Genomic DNA, 16,949 nt, shown 5'->3' on the forward strand with positions numbered 1-16,949 from the left:
ACCCGGGGCCGGGCTGAGTAATCCGCTGGGGTTTGCTTTCGGGAGCTTTTGTTCCCTGAGCGCTTTCCGTAGAGTTCCGGAGGGGGGGAATGAAGATGGCGGCCTCCCGGTCTCCGGCCCGGAGGAGCCGAGAGCCCAGGGCCCCACTCCTCAGTGCGCCCCCAGAGAACAGCGCCCAATGACTCCCGCCACCCTGGCCTCCGGCTGCGCTCCGAGCTGACCGAGCCTGCGACCGGTTCAAGGTAACCCCGAGCTGAGAGTCACTCCTGGGCTCTGTCTCTGTAGCCGGCTTCCCCATTCTAATACCTGTGAGCTCTGCGACACTCAGACACCCCCGATCCTTCTGTGACCCTGCGGGACCTGAGGCCACGCTGACCCCGCGCGGGCTTCACCCCGGTTAAGCTTCTGGAGCGATGTCCCTCAGCAGAACAGACTTTTAAAAGTCCTGATTTTGTGCTCCATTGCTCCGCCGCTTGCCGGGAGCCGGCCCCTCCCCCCGCGGTCTATCTTTCCGTCGCTTTGGATTCACTTCTCCGCCAGTCCTACCTTGCAGAAAGTGGTTGATTTTCTGTTTCTAGACTTGCTGTTCTTCTACTCTTCGATCTCCCGTTGGATTTGTAGGTGTTTGTAATCTTTAGATAAGCTATCTCGCTGATCTCCCGCTACCTGAAGTAGTCTCAGCCTGCTACTTCTCCGCCATTCTTGACTCCTCCTCAGCTATTTATTTATTTGACAGGCAGAGATCACAAGTAGGCAGAGAGAGAGAGGAGGAAGCAGGCTCCCCGCCGAGCAGGAAGCCCAACGCGGGGCTCGATCCCAGGACCCCGGGATCATGACCGGAGCCGAAGGCAGTGGCTTTAACCCACTGAGCCACCCAGGCGCCCCCCCCCCCCCAGTTATGTATTCTTATCTGGAATAAACATGATGAGTACCTCTTCACTGAACTCCGTTCATACAATCATAGATAACTATGCTAAATGTCAACAGTAGAAGAAAGCCAGAAAGTAAAAGAGGCCTTCCAGCATTAAGAGATATTCCTATTAGTGAAGTAAACCAAATGTTCTTTCTTGCAGCCAAAGAACTTTGTGCTAAAAATGGAATTGTATGTAGACTAACATCAAACACTTATTTTAAGCTTTTTTAAGTTTTTGATATAATAATTTTGACCATAATTATTTTGACTCTCTTATTAATAACTGATACTGAAATATAAAAAGCTTCTCTTAAGTCCGATTAATCTTTAAATTTTCTCGCATATTAGTCATTAATAAATAAAATACTGCATTACCATTAAAAAATACACATCCTTCTTTCCCATTCTCTGATCAGACCTTTTGTTACAGGAACTTTCCATCAAAAAATAAACTCCTTTCTCCAGAAAAGAAACTGTATACTTCACAGAGGGATTGCATTAGTGGTAGTACGGGCAATATGACGCACAGGAATGCACAATGGCTGTATGAGGGGCAAGAAGAGACCCAGTGGCATCCAAAAGCTTTGTAAACAACTTCAGGGCAATTCTCCTTCTTCAGGCTTGTACCTCACCCCTGCCTTCCATGGTACACTGACCACCAAGTGCTAAGGCTCCCCCAAAGCATTCAGATTAGCCCTTCTTCCACTTTGTCAAGTCAATTATTTCTACTCCATCCAACTTCTGGTTTCCAAAATTTACTGAAATCTCTCATCGACTGTGAACCTTTCTCCTCTTTTCTTTTTCCTTCTGGATTATATCTTGTAAACCTCTTTCTACACTATCTACACTATGAGTCCCACTTTGCAAAAAATAAGGATAAACAAAATAAAATTTAAATAACAGAAAGGGATCCAGAACAGAGAAAGGGAAAAATGTCCATCTATTTTTCTTAAATTTCTAAATTGCTTTTTAATTGTGCCAAAATATTTTCATGAATTTTTTAAAAATTTTACAGATTAGTAGAAATTGATATTAATACTCAATAGTTTATGTTCATAAATTTTTCTGTTTTATGTGCTGGGCCCATAAATTTTTCTGTTCTATAATCTTATTTATTCCTTTCTTTTCTTTTTTATTGAAGCACAGTTGATACACAGTGTTACATTAGTTTCAGATGTACAACACAGTGATTCAACAACTTTATACATTATGCTATGCTCACCATAAGTGTAGTTACCGTCTGTCACCAAATGACACTATTACAATACCTTTGGTTATATACCTTATGATTTTCATTTCATAACATTCATTCAATTCACCTTTGATTGCCGTGACTTATTCATTCCATAACTGGAAGCCTGTATCTCCCACTCCTCTTCACCCATTTTGCCCACCCCCACCTCTGGCAACCATCAGTTTGTTCTCTGTGTTTATGGATCTGGTTTTGCTTTGTTTGGTTAGCTGGTTTTTTAGATTTCATATGTAAGTGAAATCATATGATATTTGTCTTTATCTGACTTATTCCACTTAGCACAATACCCTCTGGTCCATCCATGTTGTCACAAATGGCAAAATCTCATTCTTTTTTATGACTAAGTGATATTCCATGTCTTCTTTATCCATTCATTTATCAGTGGACATTCAGGTTGCTTCCTTATTTTGGTTACTTTAAATAATGCTGCAATAATATATTTATAACTTTTAAGCCAGTTTATTGAATATCCTCCCAGATACCTTTCCATGTATACTTGCATATATTTTGATTTTTTTAAAACAATAACAAAAAGGACTAAAACATACACATTATTTTGTAATTGCTCAGACTATTCCATTCAAAGGATGCACCATAATGTATTTTACCAATCCATTACTGCTAAATATTTATGGACCTTACTGTTGGACCAAATTGTCAGTTTTCCAGGTAGAGCAAAGCAGTAACATCTGACTAGAAATTAATTCTAAGATTCAAAGCTAGTTTAGATTGAATGGGGAAATATTGGAGGGTTCCTGCTCATATCAAGAAGAGAACAAGGGGATACCCACCCTCCCACTGCTAATACAGAGATACTTGCAGTATCAGTCAAGGGAACTAATGAAAGAGAGAAGGTAAAAACATAACTATTGGGAAAAAAGAGTATGCAGTTGTCATTTTTTGTGGATTATATGATTATATGCCTGGGAAACCCAAGAAAATCAACTGAGAAAATATATAAACAATAGAAAATTAAGTATGGAAACAGGATACAAAATTAATTTATGACAATTTGTGAAATATATGTAAATGTGTATATATGTGTGTGTATATATAAATACATACATATATGCACATGTGTTTTATTTGTACACATACAATACCCCCTTACAAAATAAAAGAAAGAAAAGACTCCACTTACAATTACAGCAAAAAATGTAAAGTGCCTAGGAATATATTTAATAAGAAATATGCAAAGCTTGTATGAGGAAAACTTTAAAATGTTCCTGCAGAATCTAAAAGTAGATTTGAATAAATGAAAAGACGGACCATGCTTTTAGGTAGGAAAAGTCAATGTATGTCAATTTCCCCTAAATTTTAATTTTTAAATTTATTGCAATCTTAATGAAAATACCAAGAGGCTATTTTCTGGAATAGGACAAGTTGATTCTAAAGCTTGTAAGAAAAAGTAAACAAACAAGAATAGCCAGTAAAACTCTTCTGAAAAGGAAGAACAGCTTTCTATATATTTAAACAAAAATTATAGAAACTCAATAAGGAAACATTCTGGGATTGCCATTTGAATAGTCTAATGGAATTGAATAGGAAACCCAGATATAGGTCCAAATAAGTGGTATCTCAAATCAGTGAGATAAGATGGACTTTTTAATAAATGTGTATCATCTGGAAAAAATTAAGTTAAATCTATATCTCATATTGCATGAGATAAATTCCAAATGGGTCAAATATTTAAAGTATGAACACTCAAATGTACTATAAGAAAATATGGCTGAATTCTCTTCTTACTTTGGAACAGGAAGGTCTTTCTGTGATTCAAAATCTGGAAGGTACAATATATTAATAAATCTAACTAAGAATAAAAAACCATTATGAGGTCAAAAAATAACAAGAATAACATATACAAAGTTGAAACACAAATTATAAATCAGGAAAAAGAAGATCTGGTGTTCAAATCACAGGTAAAGGGCTAATCTCCTTAATAAATAACAAGTTTCTAGAAATTGAGGAGAAAAAGACCAGTCAAGAGAAAAACAAAGGGCATTAACAGACAAGTAACAGAAAAAGAAATATAAAATGACCTGTACACATTATAAATGGCCCTTATTCATATAAGATATGTAAATTGAAATTAACTAACCTCATCCCAGAGATAGATCATTATTCTATTTTCCCACTACTCTGACTTTGGAGCATTTACTTCTCACTACATTCTCTTCACAATGGCACTACCCACCATCACTTTGGGGGAAAGTAGGAAATTTATGAAGCTGTGTCTTTTTTTTTAAATTCTAGATCCCAAACATTTCATTAACAAGGCAGATAGACCTTAACCGGGTAACAGTAGTGTATTATCGCTTATCAAAATAAAATTTATGCTTGATGTTTTGAAACATGAAAAACCCATGTATCAAGATAAAAATCAGAATATATTCCCTATCCTATTTCTATGAACAAGTATGTTTTTTAAAAAATAAAGTCAATAGTTGAATAATTCATAAGCCATTCCCTCAGGCCTTATAGCAAAATATAATTTTAGAACTTAGAAATATTCCTTAGTATAAACATCTCCTACCCCATCCATCCTCTGACAAACATATTCAATTCCAAATCAAATTTCTGTAGTGATGTAAATTTACTACTTCATTGGTCACATATGTTCACATGCACTACTCATATGATCTATCCTAAAATTTACTAAAAAGAGAAAAACGAGAAATTTTTGTGAGACTATTTTTAATATATATATTATCCCCCTTACATGTCCCAATCAATTTGATTTCTTAATGTCATTATGATGATTTTTCATACAATAGTATTATTATAATGAATCCACTCCCATACATCTAAATCATGTTCATCATTAAGTTTCTGTTTTTAGACACACTATATACAAAGTTAAAAGCATCAAGAAAATGTGTATCTGCATTCAGATCTCCCACTTAATCTTGAGGTCTGTGTTCTTTTACTTTTGGTAAAAACAACACATTTTTGCCCTCCAGCAAGGAAGTTTTAAAAAATTGCCATCTCTTTTCAAAATACTTTTAATATACTTTACAATATACTAAGAATTTTTTGTATTTTAAAAAGTTTTAATTAAAAAGAAATCATCTTGTGGAATTGTATTTTCCACAAGGAAAGGAATGGTTCTAGTCCCAGATTTTAAAATTCTCATTGGTAGAAAATACAACATAAAAAAGAGTTTTGAAAGACTGTTACAATTAAATATCTTCAAATTTTGTCAAATATGTTTCACAACAACATGTGGCATTTCCCCAAATGCTAACATAATGTTTAAGAACCAAAAAGTAGGAAGAACTGGATTGTGGGGTAAGGAAAATGTTTACCATTAGTACCGATTACTATAACATATTAGAAACTACAATATCAATAATGAAAAGACGATCAGTATATTTAACTTAATCACTGAATTCTCCCCTCAAAAACATAAATCAAGCATTTCACAAAAATACTATATACACCAAATTGAAAGGAAATGTCCAAATTTTTTAGCATAAAAATTATTTCTTTTGATGTAAATAGGAAACTTGCTTTACTCCCTAAATATTTAGATCTAAGCTGAAGTCTTCAGAATTTGTACCTTTGGCAATAACCAGTCTGCAGACGGAATACTACCTGCAGTGGCTCTCAATCTCTCCTCGAGGCTACAGGACCCTCCAACAACCCAGTCCCCTCTGACTCCATTCCTGCCCCACAAATGCATTCCCCATCTGTATCGGAGCAACCAGCACCATCTAGTCTCTTTTGCTCCAGGCTTGTTCCTGCAACTTCTAATTTACCTCCATTACAATCATCAGGAAGAAAATACTAAATATTTTCTGAATTTAGAAAAAAATAAGACCATGTCTTCATCCCAAGTCCAGCAGGGTTCTGGATAAAGTACCTCATTATCAAAGCCCAGCACCAAAGGAAAAGGCAATATTATGGTCCATTAGAGCCCAGAGCACAACTAAGAGTCTCACAACTGTGTTCTAGGACTTCAATCACTAAAGATATCCGGAATTTCAGTGGCCTGGGGACAGAGTGTCTATCTTGTGTTTCTTTGCACCTAACGCCACTTGCACGCCAAGGTCATGTGCTCTGCATGTATTCTCCCTCAAATATCTTCCCCCTTTCCTCAGCTTGCCAAGGAACTCCTTTCGGAATTCAAAGCTCTACAGCTCAGGGAGAGTCATAACTGATAATCTCTATCTATACAGGGAAAGAGCAAAAGAATGATATACTTCCCCTCATTTTTATCCTGAGCAATTCCCCAAAGGTAATAAAAGGCAATCAAGTGATTTCAAGAACTGCTTTGCCTTTCTTTTTAGAGCTCCTACAGAGGAACCGACCTCTGGTTTGCAAAGGATGCCCTGTACCTGTACCAGTTTAAAAACTATCAGGATTTGGCTTTTAGCAGTTTTTTATGCACACAGTATTCTACTGGTACAGAAAGCGAAAGTAGTCCCCTGAGGTATGAGTGTAGAGGTGAGAGGAATTCAATTTCAATTCACTCTGTCTTAATCCAAATTATCAATTCTTTCAACAAGGAACGCCCATTATAAGAGCATTGCTGGGGGTGGTAGTTAGGGCGCCTAGGTGGATCAGTCATTAAGTGGCTGCCTTTGGCTCTGATCATGATCCTGGGTGGGAAACCTGCTTCTCCCTCTCCCACTCCCCCTGTTTATATTCCCTCTCTCGCTGTGTCTCTCTCCGTCAAATAAATTTTTTTAAAAATTAAAAAAAAAAAAAGAGCATCACGGGATACTGCATGAACAACTGCATGAATTCTGGTCACTAGTTATACAAGAAATTCTTGAGAAATAAGTAACTATAACCAACAGTTAAAAATACCAGCTGTTTATATTCAACATTTGTTATACTGATTTGGAAGACGGAGGGGACAAACAAATAGAGCTAAAGTTCAAAACCACTTGTCTCCTAAACAATGTAAATGTGGGTTTTGTTTTGTTTTGTAGATCTACCCTTCTTCAGTGTGGAATGACATTACAACAAGAAAAACTAATCATTCTTTGAATTTGGAAATCAGTATAAAAATACAAAGCGTTAACTCACTGACATCCCTGTCATCACTTCATCATCCTGAACCCAGAACTTAGCCCTTCCACTAGTTTCCATAGAAAAATATCTCCAAGAAGTTTGTGATTTTTCCCCTCAAATTTACCTAAAATTAAGGAGTTCCTGGGGAGTAGGTTGGCCTCCCGCAGCTCTGTGTTCTTCTCTCTCTTCTTCCCTACCTGGGACTTTTAGGAGCATCTTCTGTTGCTTAAACTCCTTGGAGTTCCATTGCTTGCCTAAAGTAGATCTTCCAAACAAATGCAGCACTATCCCTAAAATAAGTCCTGGGAAACACATTCTTCAACTTGATCCCCCTGCTTTGCTCTCATTTCTCAATAAGCTCTTGCATTCTCTTAGCCCTTGACTTCTTATCTCTAAGTTTTGATGATTCTTTGCACTCAATAATACATGGGCTTTTCTGCTTTAGTTCTGAGCTCTAAAGTCTGCAACTAACTTTGCTCAATTCACTTCCATCCACTCCAGGCAATGACCTCATCCAATTTGGACACCCTCTCAGCTTTGACTTGCCTCTGTCCTCCCTATTCTCCCAAACACTAACATGCATCTACTATCAACTCAACTCACACAATATCTAACACTTTCTTTCTTGAGCTCCAGATTTTTATTACCAATATCCTACCATGTGTTCCAGGTTCATCAAATGCAATAAAATAGAACTCATCATCACCCCTCCTCCCCATACTCTTTTTTCTCACTTTTCTCAGAGTCATCATGCCTCTGATCACCAAACCCAAGAAACCTCAATTTTCCTAGATTCTCCCCACATGCTTAGCCCTCTGTACCCATGTAGACACCAAATTCTGTCAATTCTACTTGCTGAAGATCTTCCATATATTTACCTTCTCTACCCTTCCTTTTTACTCCCCAAGTTTAGGCCTATATATCTTCCCAGCTTCCCAAATAATCTCTGATGTCTCTCTGGCAACTTCTGTCTTTGAGCCTTTGCATACCAGGATAATAACTTCTCTTCCCATCTTCTCCCAGTGCTTAGTACCACATGTTTCACACACAGCAGACCCTAAATAAATATTCATTAGTTAGGGAAGAGATTTCAAATCCTTGTGATCTCATATCTTTCCTTTCCTTGGCATTCAGAGATTGCCCCTATCTCTCCAGCCTCATGCTTTTTCAGGATTCTTCTAACTTGCAGTTGATTTTTTTCTTATTCCTTCATTTTTGGTCAAAGCTTTCTATTATTCTTCATTGTCTATTAAATAAATGAATGGCACGGAAGTCTTCCATTCTAGCTCAAACCTACCTTTCCAGCCTCATGGTTCATATTCTCCCTCTCACGTTCTTTGCTCAGTCCAGCTAAATCCAGTCACCAGCCATCCCCCAAAAAATGCTGTGGATTTTCCTGACTCCTCGCTTTTGCCCATGCTCCTTCCAACACATAGAATGTCTTTCCCTCCTCTCTTTCCCTGTCAAAAGTATTCCTTGTTGTTGTTGTTGTTTTAGTTTAGTTTTGTTTTGGTTTGGTTTTTTGATAGAGATCACAAGTAGGCAGAGCAGCAGGCAGGGAGTGGCGGGGCGGCGGGGGGGGGGGGGGGGGGGGGGTAGCAGGCTCCCCTCTGAGCAGAGAGCCCGATGTGGGGCTCGATCCCAGGACCCTAAGATCATGACCCAAGCCGAAGGCAGAGGCTTAACCCACTGAGCCACCCAGGCGCCCCAAAAGTATTCCTAGTCTTAAGACACACTTTCTTCACAAAACTTACAGATTCCTCCAGACAGAATTTCTCTCTTCCTCTTCTCTTCTTCTTTGAAACTTAGTTTATAATTTGCTTTGTACAAGTGTTTTTTCTTCTACTAAAAAAGTTGTCCAAAGCAGTGTTTTTCAGACCACCTGGAACAGAATAACTGGAATCTTGTTAAAAAAACAAAAACAAAAACAAAAACCCTCCCGAATCAGAGTTTCGGGAAGGAGAACTAAGAATGCTGCAATCTGAAAGCAAGTTCACCAGGAGAGTACGCAATGAAGCTGGAGACCTTGGAGTTGCAGAAATGGGCCTTGAAGTCAGTCAGACTAGAAGTTGCATTCCAATTATGTGTCTGATAAAAGTTAATTCTCAGGAGAAGCTAACACAACTATGAGTTTGATACAGATTGAAAAGAAAAAAAAGTTGAAGATTTTACTTAACTCATTCAGTGAGGTAACCAGGCAAATGTCATAACCTGTTCAGAAGAGAATCTGAGGGACGCCTGGGTGGCTCAGTTGGTTAAGCAGCTGCCTTCAGCTCAGGTCATGATCCCAGCATCCTGGGATCGAGTCCCACATCGGGCTCCTTGCTTGGCGGGGAGCCTGCTTCTCCCTCTGCCTCTGCCTGCCATTCTGTCTGCCTGTGCTCGCTCTCTCTCACTCTCTCTCTGACAAATAAATAAAAAAAAAATCTTAAAAAAAAAAAAAAAGAGAATCTGAAAGAAACACATTCATAGAGGGTTGTAAAATGGCTCAGACATGACGAAAGGCTACCACAAGATAATCCAGAAGGATGTGCAAAGACAATGAAAAGAGTCAGAGGACCTCAAAAACACCCTTTAGGCAATGCAGAGTGTTCTACTGAGACATAAGAATTTTTTCTATACCTCTTGCTAGCCGTGTGACTTTGAGTATGTTACTTAACTTCCCTGAGCCTCTGTTACTTTTCCTGTAAAACAAGATTTCATAATTAAAAAAAAAATCTTCATGGGATAATGCTTGCCTAATACCGCTCTTGTGAGAATTAAGTGAGTTAAGGATGACCAAGCACTCAGGACAATGCTGACTTTTATCATACTCGATAAACTTGACATAGTAGTACTAGTACCAGGAGTAGTGCTACCCCTAACTAGAAGTTTCTTGACCCTTTCTTGTCTCCTAATGAATGTATTCATTCAGTCAATCAACCAACGTGCATAAAATACCTATTCATGCTAGGTTTGGTGGACAATAAAATGGTCCCTGTCATCAGTGAGTCCAGGCTAGCCAAGGAGATGAGAACCTAGGTCAGTAATTATATGGTATATAATAAGTGAAAATAAAAGTAGGTGAGCACAATTGACAACATGGCTAACCATGTGTGGAATGTATAGAATGCTTATGGAAAAGCATTATCAAGGGGAGTGTAAGCTTAATCTTGAAGGAACAGTAGGAAATGACTAAGCACAGTGTGCTAACAAGTATCATGCTAGATCATCATGTATGTTAACCTTATTTAACTCACATAAGAGCCATAAAATAATAGCTCACTCTGAGTACTTACTACGTGTCAGGTGCTATTTAAAATAACTATCACTATTTTATGAAGAAAAAAATCCTGAGGCTTAGAGAAATCAAGTAAACTTTCCTTAGAGGATATAGCCAGTGAGTGGCAAAGCCATAATTATTGCCAGATAACCTCTTTCCCAAGTGCAGGAAATCACCTCAATTTACTAATTGAAGAATCAAAACCTAAAGAGATGAGGCAATCTCCCAGAAAAACTGATTAGAAATAGCATCCCTGGTTTTAAAGGCCAGGCAAATGGGAAGGAAGAATACTCCAGAAAGAGGGAGAACATACAAAACCCTGGAAGCATGGAGGAGGTTAGCATGGCTCCAGGAATCAGATGTTTGGAACTCAGTATGCATTTATGGAAAGAGCTATCAGAGTTAAAGCCCCTGGGGGCACCTGGGAGGTTTAGTCAGTGAAGCGGCTGCCTTAAGCTCAGGTCATGATCTCAAGGTCCTGAGGTTGAGTTCTACATTGGGCTCCGTGCTCAGTGGGGAGTCTGCTTCTCCCTCTCCCTCTGCTGCTCCCCCTGCTTGTGCTCTCTCACTCATGCTCTCCCTCAAATAAATAAGTAAAATCTTAAAAAAAAAAAAAAAAAAAAAAAAAGATAAAGCCACTAAAGTAGGCAGGGACTGTGAGAAAGAAATTACACCATACTAACTATTGCAGATCCCGCTCAGGAGGATATAAAAACTATGACAGATTGTAAGCAAGGGAACAAGATCAAAGGTTTAGAAACTGGAGGCAAGGCAAAGAGTTATGAGACAGCGAAGACTAATATTATTGAGATCAAGAGTTTTGAACTCCAGCAACCTGCCACTTATCATAACCTCAGGAAAGAGAACCTCTTTGAGCATGAGTCTCCTCATCTGTCAAATGAGTATAATAATAGGGTCACCACAAGGCTTAAATGAAAGAAGGTAGGTAAGCACCTGCTAAGGTGCTCCGGTCTCACAGGCATTCAATAAATGATGGTGGTCATATTAACAGTAGTTTATTGCTAGTTTTGTTGTGATGCAAATACACTGAGACACAGTTTAGATGTTCTTGAAGGAAGAACATGTTAAATACTCTTTTACCTCAGTTGTTTGATTTGTTCAGACATAGTAGATTGATCTGTTCAGACACAGTAGACTGATTTAGACAGCAAAGTCCCAGGAACACAAAAAGAACCAGATTTCAGGAATGGCATGAGGTTAAGGGCTCAGTTTATCAAACACTTCTTGTATCCCTACCGTGTGTGTCTAACACTGTATTAAGTGGTCCATATCTAAAAATAGTTAAGACGCAATCTCTTTTCACAAGAGCCATCAGTCTATAATATTTTGGTTGATTTCTTTATCCTTGTTGCCTGGCCTCCTCTCTTATTTACAACCTCACCCTCCCAATGTCTGATATTTACACTACTCTTGTAGAAATGATCTTGGTTTCCCAAATTGGTCACCTGCCCTTCTCCCCCACCTTGGACTACTTCCTTTCCTGGCTACTCCAGCTGGACATGTCAGATTATACCTGTTTGATCCAAACCTATTCTCACTACTCTGCTTTGAAGACATCTTGCTCCTACAGTGAAGTTAAACCAATTTTCTCAACAGCTGGTGCTAGAATTCTTTTCAGAGGAAAACACCTCGATGAGTCATTATGAATAGAGGGTATGATTGAAGAATGAGATTATAAAAGACAAAATGTTCTACTTCAGAAATTCACCTGGGGGTATGGAAGAAATGGGAAGAGAAGAGAAAGAGAAAAGAGATGGAAGACAGAGGAACTTCATTGTATACCTAAAATACTTTTTAAAATGTGCAATGCTTTATCTTATTTGCATTTCTTTGACTCCCCTCATGTCTTCCAAATCTTTAGTAAGCCTTCCATAATCCCCAAGCCTCCAACCTACCCACAAACACATACACAATGTAAGTAGGTTGGGGGGAAGGGCTAAGTGAAGAAATCATGAAGCCACGTGCCACTGCTAGAAGACAGAAGAAGTAGAATGGAGACAGCACACCCAGAACAAACACACAGCCCATCACTGAACTCTACAGTAGGAGCAGGGCCCAAGGTAATGCTAAATTCATAGATGTCTGGGAAAATGGCAGAACATATGAGCAGGTACTGTGCTTTATTTAAAAGTTGTGTAATAGGGGCCTGAACCAACCTTAACTAGTTAAAAAGCAAAACAGATTCTCTCAGCTGATACCTGGGTCATGATTTCTTCAGTTTCATTGATGATTTGGCACCAACTCCATAAGTCTGCTTTTCAAATGTACCTATTGCCTTCCTCAAAGGTGGCCACCACAGTCTTTTTTACCCAGTTACTGCAACAGTCTCCTTGGGACCAGCAAACATTTTCTTTCTCTTTTTTTTTTTTTTTTTTAAAGTATTTATTTATTTATTTATTTATTTATTTATTTATTTAAATAGAACAACTAGGGTAGCGGGGGGAGAGGAAGAGAGAGAGAAATGTCAAGCTGGTCCCATGCTCAGCGCAGAGCCCAACTTGGGGCTTGATCCAGGACCCCAAGATTATGACCTGAGCCAAAATCAAGAGTGCAAAACTGACTGAGCCACCCAGGAGCCCCAGCAGACATCTTCTTAAAGGGCTGGATAGGCAGTTACTCCATTCTGCACTGAAGGCCTGGAAGCAGCTATAGACAATATGTAAATGAATGGGTTTGGTTGTGTTCCAATAAAACTTAAAAAATCAGGTGGTGGACTTTCTGTCCTGCCCCTTCTGTTCTCCACCTTATAGAGTCCTCTTTCAGAATGCTACTCCTCCGTATAAACACCTGTTTGTCTTCCCATTAACCTTAGGATAAAGTCCAAATTCCTTAACAAAGTAAATAAATTTCACACCATTATCTCCTCTCTAGCCATTTCTGGATTCAAACTCAATTTTCAGCACTACTAAACTGCTTTAAATTCCTCCAGGTTTCTGCTTCTCTCTTCCTTCCATGCATTTATATATGCTGTTCTTTGGCCTGGAATCTTCCTCTCTTCCCCCACTCCCCTGATTAGTTAATTCCTACTCTTCTAAATTTCAAGTTTCACATTAAGTCTAACTTCCTCCAGGAAGATTTCCTTGATCCCTAAATTCTCACAAAGTGCTGAAGTTATTGGTTTGTCTGAATCTCCTGTTACCTTGAAGCTCTGTGAGGACAGGAAACTTGTCTGCCACTCACCATTGCATTCCAAGGTACTCAATAAGTAACTGGATCTTTGACTGATGAGGTAAGAAAAAAACCAACCTAAAAATGAAGGGGACCCTCAAAGGCTAATTGGTGGCACATAAGCTGACATTTGTTTGAACTGTTCTCTTAAATCCCAAATCTGCTCCTAAAGCATTTTCTGCTCTGCTGATATAGCCTGCAGAGAAGTTTAAGAAATAGACATTACATACGGGAACTGAAGTCCTGAAGGGTTTCACTTCTGCCTTGGTTTCCAGACTTCATCTATTTACCCTCTCCTTGGCATTTGATCTCTTACCTGATGTCCTGTTAGCTGTCTTGCATACAGTGTACTTTATATCTGGTAATTATCCTTGCAGAGAAATCTTGGCTTGCCTTTCAGACCAATACATTTCAGATATCATGTAAGGGGCATATTCTATATGCCAGGCTCATGGGGCTTCCTCTATAAGCCAGACCTACTGGACTTAATCATTCAGTCCTCAAGCTAGCCTCATAATGATGTTCTCAGAGGTTTACTTTTATTATTTCCACTCTACAGTTGACAAAAGGAAGACCTAAAGGGAGTAACTTACAAAAGAAAATGGCAGAGCTGGGACAGAAGGGAGGAACGTCTGACTGCTAAACTAGAGTTTCTGAGCTCATACTACTTTCCAGTTCCTCTGGGACCACGTCTGCTTCCTTCTGTGAGTGCTGTCCCTGTCCAAGCCCCGAAGTCGTCTGCAACGCTCCTGCATGTCTTATCCTGAATCTCACGGACAGTGTAGCTGAGTTCAAGGCTGTCATAATCACTGATACTTCTAGAGCGTGGTCACTGTGCTTGTCCCTGTTTATGTATGACCTCATTTAACCTGCACAGACCCTAATATGAAAGATAAGGTTAGCTCTGTTTTATGGAGATGGAAGCAGAGGCACAAAGAGGTAAAATAATGTATCTAAGGTCACATAATTAGCAATAGGAGAACCTAGGATTTACACCTAGACGCTCTGACTCCACAACCTGTACTCCTAAGCAAGAAAAGAATACACAGGGAGGTAAAAGAGAGCTCCTTGGGCCTCACAGGATGACATGAAAAGTATGGGGGAGGTTGAATGATTTGGACTTTAATCACCCCAGATATGAGATCATTAAATAAGGCTGTCTAAATCATTGCTGCCTAAAACAAACTACCACAAAACTTCGTGGCTTAAAACAATAATCATTTACTAGCTAACAATGCTGTGGGTCAACACTTTGGCCTGGACTTGGTTGAAAAACTTGCTGGTTTTGCCTGGGCTCACTCATCTGGTGACAGTCAGCTGTGGCAGCTTGGCAAGAGCTCGATGGTCCAGGACGGTTTCTCCAGGGTGAAGGCCAGCTTCACGGGCATGCGACCTGTGTGAAGTTTATTATTCTGCTATTCTTGTCTCCTTAAGATTATCTCCTGAGATTATGAATAATTATGAAACAGGGGGGTTACTGGGCCTTGTAAGTTGCATTGCCAGTCATGCTGGTGGTTGATGCTGGATGCCAGCCAGGCACCTTTCTCCACATAGCCTCTCATCCTCAAAGAGGCTAGCTCATGTTTCTTCCCATGATGACAGAAGCTTTCCAAGAGAGTGATAGCAAAGGCTTCTTCAGCTCTGGGCTCACAATTCCCACATCATCACTTCTGCTGCATTTTACTGATCAAAGCAAGTCACAAAGCAAACCCAGATACTAGGAGATGGAGTCCACTCCTTGATGGGAAGAACAGAAAAGTCACAGTGCAAGAGGGCAGGTATGGTGCAGGTTGGCCCAGTTTGTGACTATTAATTGCATAGAGTAGGTACTTGTTGAAGTAAAAAGAACTTCAGTCTCAGACATGTTATGATTAAGATTTCTCCTATGGTCAGTCCATGAAAAGGTATCCAAAACAGGTGACCCTTGAACGGCATGGGGGTTAGGGACACCAACCCCCATGCAGTCAAAAATCTGCATATAAATTTTGATTCCCCAAAAACCGAACTACTAATAGCCTATTGTTGACTGGAAGCCTTACCCATAAACAGTTGATTACCCATAAACCTATTTTGTACATTATATGCATTATATACTGTAATCTTATAATAAAGTAAGCTAGAGGAGAAAAAATGTTAAGAAAATTGTAAGGAAGAGAAACTATGTTTACAGTACTGTATTGTAAAAAAAAAAATCCACATATAAGTGGACCCATACATATTGTTCAAGGGTTAAAGGTTAATTGTTAAGGGATAATATAGGTCTAGAACATAAAAGAGGATCCTGGTTGGACATACAAATTTGAGAGCTGTCAACATGCAGGTGGGTAAGTTTCTGAATAAATAAATCAGAACCTTCAGGAAGACTGCATTAATTAAGGCAAAGACAAACAAAGAGATTCACTCAATCCTTCAGACTACCCAACTGTTTTGTTTTGTTTTGTTTTCAGACTACCCAACTGTTTGAGTGCTCTCTTCTTCCCATGTATCTCAACCTCTCTCTCTAAGAGACCATCCGTGGGCCTATCCAGTTTCTGTAGCCAGCTCAAAGCCAGTATCTCTGGGGAAAGTACAGCCTTCTCTGTTATGTCTAGATGTGGCTACATATAGTCCAATTATTATAAACTAAAAAGAAGTTAGATGCCCACACTCAACCCAATATGCAATGGTAGAGCAGGAATACAATTAACCACAATAAAAACTTCCATTTCTAAAAGGTCAGAATGGGAAACATGCAACAACCAGCAGTCCTTCATAGTTTTCTTTCTAGGAAGAAATTCTTGCCTTGGCCATGGAAGAAATTTCCTGATTAGCCCATCTGGATGTGTCTGGGTATACCCACAGCACCCCTGGGTTTACACACTCTGGGAGATTCCTCCTTGTCCATTATCTTCCAGGTTCAAAATTTAAGTGAAAATTGGGAGAGTATGCTTTCCTGGAAATGGCTTGAGGACACAATGATTGGCTTCTGCAGTTTGCAGGTCAGATTTCTGGTTTCTTTAGCAGTACAATTTCCTCAAAACCCTTGTAGGCTTCTATGCTATTTATCTCCAGTCTATTACATGTGACAGAAACTATACCCAAAGTTCTTTTCTGGACCGAGCTCTTAAACTTTCTTATTCTCTAATATCTATGCTTTACTCCTTCCTCTTCTCATTGTTTTAATGGTGGCTACTTTCAGGTAATCTTTAAAAACTAAGTGAGGGTAACATCGCTAATCTGACCTTTGCTGCAAGGCTAGATCTCTTCGGCTGAGGAATCTTAATGGATGGGCTTTAAGTGTCTGAAAAACAGTCTTCTCCTATTTGGACCATAGA

The 16,949-nt window shown here is 39.2% G+C and overlaps 1 protein-coding gene across 5 annotated transcripts in view; it reads right to left on the minus strand.

The window, feature by feature from the left end:
* TLCD4 (TLC domain containing 4) overlaps positions 1 to 16,949 on the minus strand; it is a 125,324-nt gene that overhangs the window by 96,422 nt on the left and 11,953 nt on the right. Inside the window, exon 1 of one of the 5 annotated variants that reach the window (XM_047723661.1) lies at positions 7,309 to 7,695. The exons of 2 other annotated variants lie outside the window; for them this stretch is intronic. The gene's annotated coding sequence lies outside the window, so the exon portion shown is untranslated. Of the gene's footprint in view, positions 1 to 7,308; positions 7,696 to 16,949 lie in introns of those variants that run through there. 2 more of the 5 variants (XM_047723655.1, XM_047723656.1) reach the window with 2 other exon arrangements.

This window comes from Lutra lutra, chromosome 4, assembly GCF_902655055.1.
Source record: "Lutra lutra chromosome 4, mLutLut1.2, whole genome shotgun sequence".
Taxonomy (NCBI): Eukaryota; Metazoa; Chordata; class Mammalia; order Carnivora; family Mustelidae; genus Lutra; species Lutra lutra.